Source organism: Haliotis rubra, unplaced genomic scaffold, assembly GCF_003918875.1.
Source record: "Haliotis rubra isolate DU_JTF1 unplaced genomic scaffold, ASM391887v1 Scf19, whole genome shotgun sequence".
Classification (NCBI taxonomy): domain Eukaryota; kingdom Metazoa; phylum Mollusca; class Gastropoda; order Lepetellida; family Haliotidae; genus Haliotis; species Haliotis rubra.
The window spans coordinates 1402394-1411130 of record NW_025765891.1 but is presented as its reverse complement, the minus strand read 5'-3'; the positions used below and the strand labels follow the sequence as shown (position 1 = coordinate 1411130).

The window sequence follows — 8737 nt, the reverse complement described above, 5'->3', positions numbered from 1 at the left end:
CTAAGGTGCATCAAGACACCACCTCTCCTGTTGTGTTTCATTTGCATATGCAAGGTGTGCTGTATCGTACTTTTAATCGTTACATTACCATGAAACCTGTCCTTCCACCTAAAATCATTTCATTCCAGATAGTAAAAGTGTAGCACTGATTCTGCTTGTTTGTGTGTCACAATAACTTTTGCCTTTGAGTATATTCATATTAAACACCAAATACCTAAAATTGTTCATGAAAACAAGGTGAGGTGAGGTGAAATTGGGTTTTACATCGTGCTTGAGAATATTTCGCTCATATGACAAGGTGCATGCATGTGTATGTGTATGTGCGGCTGCTTGTACTAGCCTAGACTTAAGCTGGTTTCATAGTGCTAGCCCACTGAGATACCATGCCGCAGTGAAGCATGAATACCCCACTCAGACACATTATACTGACTCCGAGCCGACCAGTCCTTGTTGTACCCATTAATGCTGAGTGCCAGGCAGGGACCAACAAGTACCATATTTTAACGTCTTTTGGTTTGACGCGGTTGGGTATCGAACCCGCGACCTTCCGCTCTCCGGGCGGACGCTCTAACCACTACACCACGGAGGCGGTCCTCATGAAAACAAGGATTGTGCTATATCCCAACATGTGACATTGAAGTGCACAGATTACAAATTCTCAGTAAATATAGGCGGGTCCAGAGACTTGCAAGGGTTTGGATCTTGCCATTCTCTGAAACCCATGTAGCAACTGTGGTGTTCCCTTCGGCAAGTGCCCTGGTTCAAATATGCCCTGCTCACACAGCAGAAAAACAGAATACCCTCATAGGATGAGAAGGTAGTGTGACTGCTACTTAATCTTAAACACTATTCTAACCCAGAATCATCACGTGAGACCAGCAAACGCACCTGCAACTCCGATTCTGGCCCTGAATCAAACCTTTCTTTCATGGAAAGATAGAAAAAGTCATTATCTGATAATGTTTATTTAAACCATGTAAATATTAACCTAAAACATGTAAATGTATAGTTTAACATACCTATTATGAAAATATGGCACTGGATAGAAAGTTATTCACTACACTGGCAATTCTCCTTGAACATTCTACATAAGAATCATACCCAAGGACACAGCCATTCTTATTTCTTGCTATCAGTTAATGTCAGAAGTACTTGAAGCAACCATAAAATCTTCTAGCACGTAAAACTGTACATTTTACTGTTGTGTACAAGACTGCAATACACAATGACCAAACTCTATGCACATTTTTACCAAATGAGGTAGGCTCTAGGTGTTTGTCTTCAAACAACAAGTAAAATTTAGAAACTAACATTCATCCATCACAGGTAGGCCTACCAGTTGTCTCCCTTAGGCCTTCCAAGTTCTCTCCCTTAGACTAAATGTGTATTTAAAGACTATCCATACATTAACACCCTACATTCAGAAACATTGGCAACAAAAGACAAAGTGTTTTTATCTGAAATAATCTCAGCCAAAACATGAATGCCAGTCCACCAAATTATTAACTGTAAGTGACAAATCAAATGATATATACATCATATCTACAGTATCCATAGGATACGTACACAATGAAATGAAGTTGCTGTTTAGAATGGATATGTACAATGATGAGAACAGTGTAGTGATCAAGAAGTGGTTATGTAAACAGGCATGATGATCTCAGAAACTGGCCAAAGTCCCTCTTTTCTGAAAGTCTGGTATGAAGAAACCTCGCTGCATGTGGATCATCACAAAAATAAGTCTGAGTAGACACAACTGCAGCATGGCATCTTTCCACAGCTTCATCGCCATCATAGTGAGCTGGATTTGAATCAATCTGAACAGTTTATACACTTCAGAATATCACAACCTTTTGAAAAGTATACGGTGTCTGAGAGGACATCACGTTCCTGTGACAGTCTTTGAATAAAACATACTTGGTTGAGAAGAACTTGGAGAGTGTAGATGACGGGCGATACAAGATGGAAATGTGTTGCATCACACAAGCTAACAGCTGAGAATTATATGACGATGAATGTTGATCATGGACTTGAGTGTTAACAGACATGCAAATCCACAAAATGTTGGCGGTTCTTAAACAACGGACCCCATGATGCATTAAGGTGAGAGGTCATTGGATTTGAATCTTCCTCCTTCACCTTGCGCTGTTTTAACACTGGACCATCACTCTGTGGTTTGGGGCTTCCATCCCGCTTCCTGAAACACCAGCAGAATTAGTCAGAAAGTCCTCTTAGTTACTACTCAAAAGATTCTTCAGCATTGCTTTACTGAATTTGCCATTGCATTAAAGTCTTTGGAGTAGTATACATCAGGAACAGAAGCATGTAAAACAAATAACGATAATGTGTTCCGCCATGTTTGCCAAACTAGACTTACCAGGCTCAAGACATTAAAGCCTGAGGGATGTTTAAATTTATATATGGAACTGAACAAACAAAAATGTATATCTGATTTTTAGAGTATTTCCTAAATTCAAGTTGTAAACCAGTTGGTCTCCCTGTCTGCATGTAACCACTAATAACAACATACCTGGAATACTCAGTGATCTCCCCTTTCTCTTCACAACACTCGTCTTGAACTGGGATCATGGTGATTCAGACTGAAGAAAGAAAATGTCAACATAAGCTTTTGAACACGACACCCCTATGATATATTTGTGAAGATCCTATAGACATTTGACACACGAAAACCTCATTTTACAATGACCTTCAAGTTTCACGCAACATCTTGAACAAAAAGTTAACACCTTACTTTCATAGGTTCAAACAAAATCCAATTTCCATTTGCCATACTGCATAAACTTTAAAGTATAAGAAAAATAAAACGATAAAACTAAAATAAGATTATCATACAAATTATACTTCAGTAACTATTACCCGTTTAAATATTTGATGAAATGCATTCTATCAACAAACAAAAATAATCATGCAAATATCTTTGGTAACAAAAACAAAACAACTGCATAAACTATAGTGAGTGAGTAAGCTTAGTTTTACGCCGCACTCAGCAATATTCCAGCTATATGGCGGGGGTCTGTAAATAATCGAGTCTGGACCAGACAATCCAGTGATCAACAGCATGAGCATCGATCTACACAATTGGGAACCGATGACATGTGTCAGCCAAGTCAGCGAGCCTGACCACCCAATATCATTAGTCACCTCTTACGACAAGCATGGGTTACTGAATATTCTAACCCGGACCTTCACGGGTCTACATAAACTATAACAATAATGAGCTAATGAAATATGTTTTTATTCTCTTCTCAGCTGATCTTAGTATTATGACTCAGTACAGCAGTATAACGAATAATACTGAGCCTAAGTTTACTTAGACTGATGTCAGTTAAGCCAGATTCCATAAAGCACGACATACACATACATGAGGAATGAATGTACATAAAAGTCTAGTACAAATTCATTATCAAACACATTCTACAGCTTCAATCCTTTACTTGAGTACCGGGTAAGTGATTTGGATTAACATGCTGTCTTTCATCTTTATCACATCATGCAAGCTTGATGAGGGAGGAAACACCCAAGTATTACAAGTCACGACACTTAACAATTTGTTGATACCCAGGACATATATATATACTGCTTACAAAATCTAGAAATATAATCAGGGCCAGTGGAAATAAAACACTGCATCATGCCATCAAAGACAGCAAGCCTGACAACCTGATCCTGTCAGATGCGGAGGTAACATTGCTGAGGTCCTATATTTTGTGACCTCAAAAGCCCATAAAGATTAAATCATACCCGAGAAGTGGCCACAATAAAGATCTAGCCACATGGGCTGCTGATATGTCAGGGTACAAAATTTTCTACATTATTAGTATATTATTGATTCCATATTCCTCAAAATGTAAAACAATACAATGTGAAGTTTCACATTAGATCTATCACATACTACAATTAATACCTGAGATAATACATTGATAAACACATCCTTGAATGATGTGCATAACTATACACGGGATTGATTACACAATGCCATTTAGAAAGCAGTCAAATGTAACATATGATATATTTGTGATTACACTTTCTTAGTGGAGTAGATTCTAGTACTTTTGATGGGTTGACAAAGAATCTGTACTTTACTAAGAAAGTGTAATCACAAATATAGCATATGTCAGATAAACGGGATTACCTGAATACACGTCTACCGGAGGCAAGTGCTGAATTTTTCAAATGCGTTGTGGGTTTACTGCATTTTCATTTATAGTGGCATTGAACCTTGACCAAATAACCCCAAAACGTGTCCTCCCAGCGCTTGTATGTCTAAGATAAGGCACAGACTGTATGCTGTCCACGCTAGCCCGAGTTCAGAGTCCACGCAGTGTCCATATCTCAACAACATAAACAAAATATGTCTGTGCCCCGATTTCGGTACATATGACAGATCAGCTGATTTGATACACTTGTACATGGTTCCTGTGTGAGGAATAGATACTTTACCTATCTGTTGAGGACGGGTTTCAGCGGCTCCGATGTTGCATGTAATGAAATGACGTGACCACGAATTGTGTCAATCACACACGTGCAGTGGATCACGTTTTGACGTGAACTTGTATCTTTTTGAGTTCGGACGAACTGACCCATTATGTCACGCTGACTTTTCTGTTCTCTGTCTAAAAATGCATTGCACAGGTTTCTAATAATCATGCATTGAACACAATACTTACTCACTTACTGCTTTGCCAAACCTGCTTCTAGCCGACAGATATATACCTTCGATCTTCTCAGAGATGTTTCTTCCTTTACCTCTCTCTCATTTACCAATGGATGTTTTGTTTCTAATAATAGAAGACCACGCGTTGTCGCCGTGCTAAGCTGACGTCTATAAAAGAGCGGGGAGATTTCATTGGTTGATTATGCCGGTCTCTCAGATTTCATTGGTTAAGACTTTGTATAGGGTTCATGATATCTGCTGTGCGTGACATCAATCACAATGACCATGACCAAAGATGTTATAATGTACGTGACCCGCAAAAGTACCCCAAGCATGTGAACGAAAGTCAACAACCCAGTTAAATGTCAAGGAAACACCATTAATCGCCATCATGTAAAACTTGTCAGGCCGTGACGTGTGTAAGGAAAAGGAACGTTATCAAGTTTCTGATCATGTTAAAATTTATACGTTAATACGTATGTTTCTGTTAACCAAGTGTAACCGATAAGTGTAAGTGAAACGGAGACAGTGACACTGTATACTCATAAACATAAGACTTATATACATGAATACACAATGCCATTTAGAAAGTGGTCAATTGTAACATATGTTATATTTGGGATTACAGTTTCTTAGTAAAGTACGGACCCTAGTACTTTTGTTGGGTAGAGTCCCATCCGAGATTCGAACCCAATCCCCCAGTGTCAGGCATCTAATCGCCAACACACAAAGTCATACTTCTAACCTGCTCAAAAACCGATTGTTATCATGTGACTCTTGTTAAATACGCCACGAAACACTACAATTGTGGAAACAGGTGTAAGATGCTTTAAACGTCTTCTTGTTTGTGTCATATCATATAAACTTGAATCAAAACTGCGGAATGACCTCAACGCCGTTTGTCAGATTACCTCTCTTACAGCTTAAAGACATTTGCTAGTAGATCGTAAATATACATGGACGATCAATAATGTGCTATATATGAGTACTGTACCCTCATATCAATGCTGTATGGCTTATCTCAAACATTACATCCATTCGGGAAGTTTAGTAATATCGTGTTCCGAAGTGCATATGGATGATATTTCACCTATAATTTTAATAGGCCAAAAAGTATTGTGATATACGAACACATTATGCGAATCTGTACGTGCAGTATCTCATTATGTCTGATTCATTTTAACAGAAGGAAGACTTTCTGCTTGTGAACATGCAATGTTAATATATGTTTTTTACCTTTTTTGTAAAAATGTTTCAGGTCAGTCTTTCCACGGAGAAGAGACACAGTTGTGGCCAGACTTAACGCTTTGATTGTAAAAAATGTTTGAAGGTTTAAAAGGTTAATGTGTGGTTTTAAGTACAAAACAATCTACCAACGTCACCAACATGAATCATACCCGCCCACTTCCTTTCCGTGTCAATTGGGTACAGGCGGATGACATGAAACAAGTTGAGATTGCGTTAAAAGTGTTATGAATCTGTGACCCAAGTACATACCAGTCGCGATCACTCGTCTTTTGAACTGTAACGAGCAAAATGTACTTATGGCCTCGTTCATGTAAATATTATTACTAAACAATACATTCAATCGAAATACACAACGATGTTAGTTTCATTTCAGATTCCATGACATTATTTCGAAAATTATATTTATATAATAAGTTTATTATTCCTCATCGTAATCAATGAAATAAACACGACCCACAGTGATTCAATGCCCGTGTCTTACACCAACATTCCACCATGATCTTCTTGTATGTTAAACCACGTGTACTCAGCAATATTTCATCTAAAAAAGCGACGGTCTGTTGACAGTCGAATCTGGGTCAGACAATCTGGTGATTAACATCATTAGCATGGACCTAAGCAACTGGGAACAATTACCTGCAATCAATATGGTCATCGATCTTGGTGACTGGATCCACATTGTCGCCTCTCCCGACAAACTAAGACTACTGGGGATCTATATTTCTACTTGGAATTTCCAAGGTTCACATTCTGATTGAAAAAAAGCGGGTTAGAAGACTTACAAAGACCACGGGCGATGGGGTAGTCTGTCATACAGACCTGGAAGCAAACATATCAACAAAAGCCCACGCAAGTCTAGAAAATGGGGCAAATCTCTGAAAATGAGGAAAGTCTCAGGGTTCCTTTTCATTATATTTTTTTTTTTTACAATGAACTTTTTTTCTGTAAAATATGTTCATTTCAGACGCTAGTTGATAGTCTAGCAATGGAGTAGCCTATAGTGGTTTAAGCGTTTTCTGTCACGCCGAAGATTCGATTCCCCACACAGGTACAATGTGTGAAGTCCACTTCAGATGTCACCACTGTGATGTTGCTGGAAGAATGCCAAAGCCGGCGTAGACCCGAAGTCACTCACTGACAAGGATGACAACAGACTGGGAGCTTGGCACTACTGGTTCTCTGGTACAGAGACGCATAACACAGTCTGGTTTCCTGGTTATGTTGCGCTGACGAACCAGGATGGGCATAACTAATTTGTAGACCAGTTGAATGTGGCGGTGTTAAACGCCTTTCTCTTGGGCTCGTGTACTTCTTTCTGATAATTAAAGATTTTATCGAATTATTAAGCTTCAGACGATATCATTGCATTCTATAGATACGGTCCCGTGAAGATAATTGGCGATTTTACCCAAACTTGTAAATGATGGATTGGGTTGTGACACTTGCACGAATGTTGTCCCCGCACTGGTACGCAATTTTGATAGCCAATAATGAGTAAATTCAACTTAAACTGTTGTGAAGTGTGCATAAACTGTGCGGGACTGCGTGCCAGTGCGCAAAGAAAATTTTGAAATGTTCAAACATTCTGGTACGCATAATCTTCGTGCCACTTGGGTGAACTAGACGTAAACATTGCACAACCTACTCGCAAACACTGCGGGCGGTGCGTATCAAAACGTGTCAATTTCCGGCCCTGCGCGCATTGACACGCAGTGTCGCGCATTGGCCGCTTTGACCACGGACTGTGTGCGACAAGGTCGCGACTGATTGCGTTAAGTTCACGCCTTCTATAGTCTGTTTGCAGTGAAAACGTACTGATGAGTTTCACTTTAAGCAAAAAAGTAACGTGAACAAGTCCTGAGACAATACACAAGTCCCACCCCATTCGTAACTACTCGCCCTTTCCGTAACCTGAAAGTAGACTCGTACCCCTAACGTAGCCATTTTCTTCACACTAGCCTTGCTTCCTTTTTCTAGTTGGGGTTACGCCTTCTTCTTTGGCCTGCTCTTGCTGCATTTGCTGGTCTTCAAGAAGTAATAGTGCTGCACCTGCCAGATATTGACACCTTTTCTTTTTTCTGGTGTTCAACATCTTGTAGGTCCACAGCAATGCATGAAGCTGGGGTGACGCCTGCTATATAGCGTGGCGTCAAGCGGGACAACGTGGGACCAATTATACCACGACTGTTTCACGCATGCACGAAGTGGTTGTGGCAATATGCATGCCCATGCTGGAATAATACGCGTCGTGCGTACCATGCCATACACTAGACGTAAACAATGCGCCAACAATACTTGACCTGGGCCCTTATTCTCGAAACGTTCGTAGCCCTAAGAATTCTTAACTTTGATCGTAGCCAATGTGTTAAGAATGGGCTTAAGAAGTTCGTAGGGCTACGAACTTTTCGAGAATAGCTAGCCAGGTCGTAAACAGGTCGTGCGATAGCGTGCCAATGCGTGCCAATGCGCACCATTATTGTCGGTCACGCATTGCATGCCAAGTGGGTAACTTATGCGAAAACAGGACACGAACAGTGCGCAAACTAGGCTTCACGCTTTCATGCGTAGCATCTAAATAACACGCATTGCCACGACGAATTGCGCGGAAAGGGCTGGGACATAATTCGTGCATGTGTCAGGATGAGTTCACTTGTTCGGGTGCATATTATAGAGTCCGAACTGCTCCATGCAGGACAGAGTCGGGTTGTCAGATTCGATGACGTGGTCGATGCACATCAGTTTATTTCATTTGATCACTGGATTGTCTGATTTAGGCGGTAATAACAGACAAACGAACGGTATATTTCAAAATAA

General features: G+C 40.0%; 1 long non-coding RNA gene across 1 annotated transcript; it reads right to left on the bottom strand.

The window, feature by feature from the left end:
* Nucleotides 1-946: 946 nt before the first annotated feature.
* On the bottom strand, nt 947-4831 carry LOC124274349. Its single transcript, XR_006897920.1, has 3 exons — nt 4689-4831; nt 2531-2600; nt 947-2197 (listed from the first exon to the last, which is right to left on the bottom strand). It is a non-coding gene; the product is annotated as an uncharacterized LOC124274349 (long non-coding RNA).
* Between the last annotated feature and the right edge of the window lie 3906 nt (nt 4832-8737).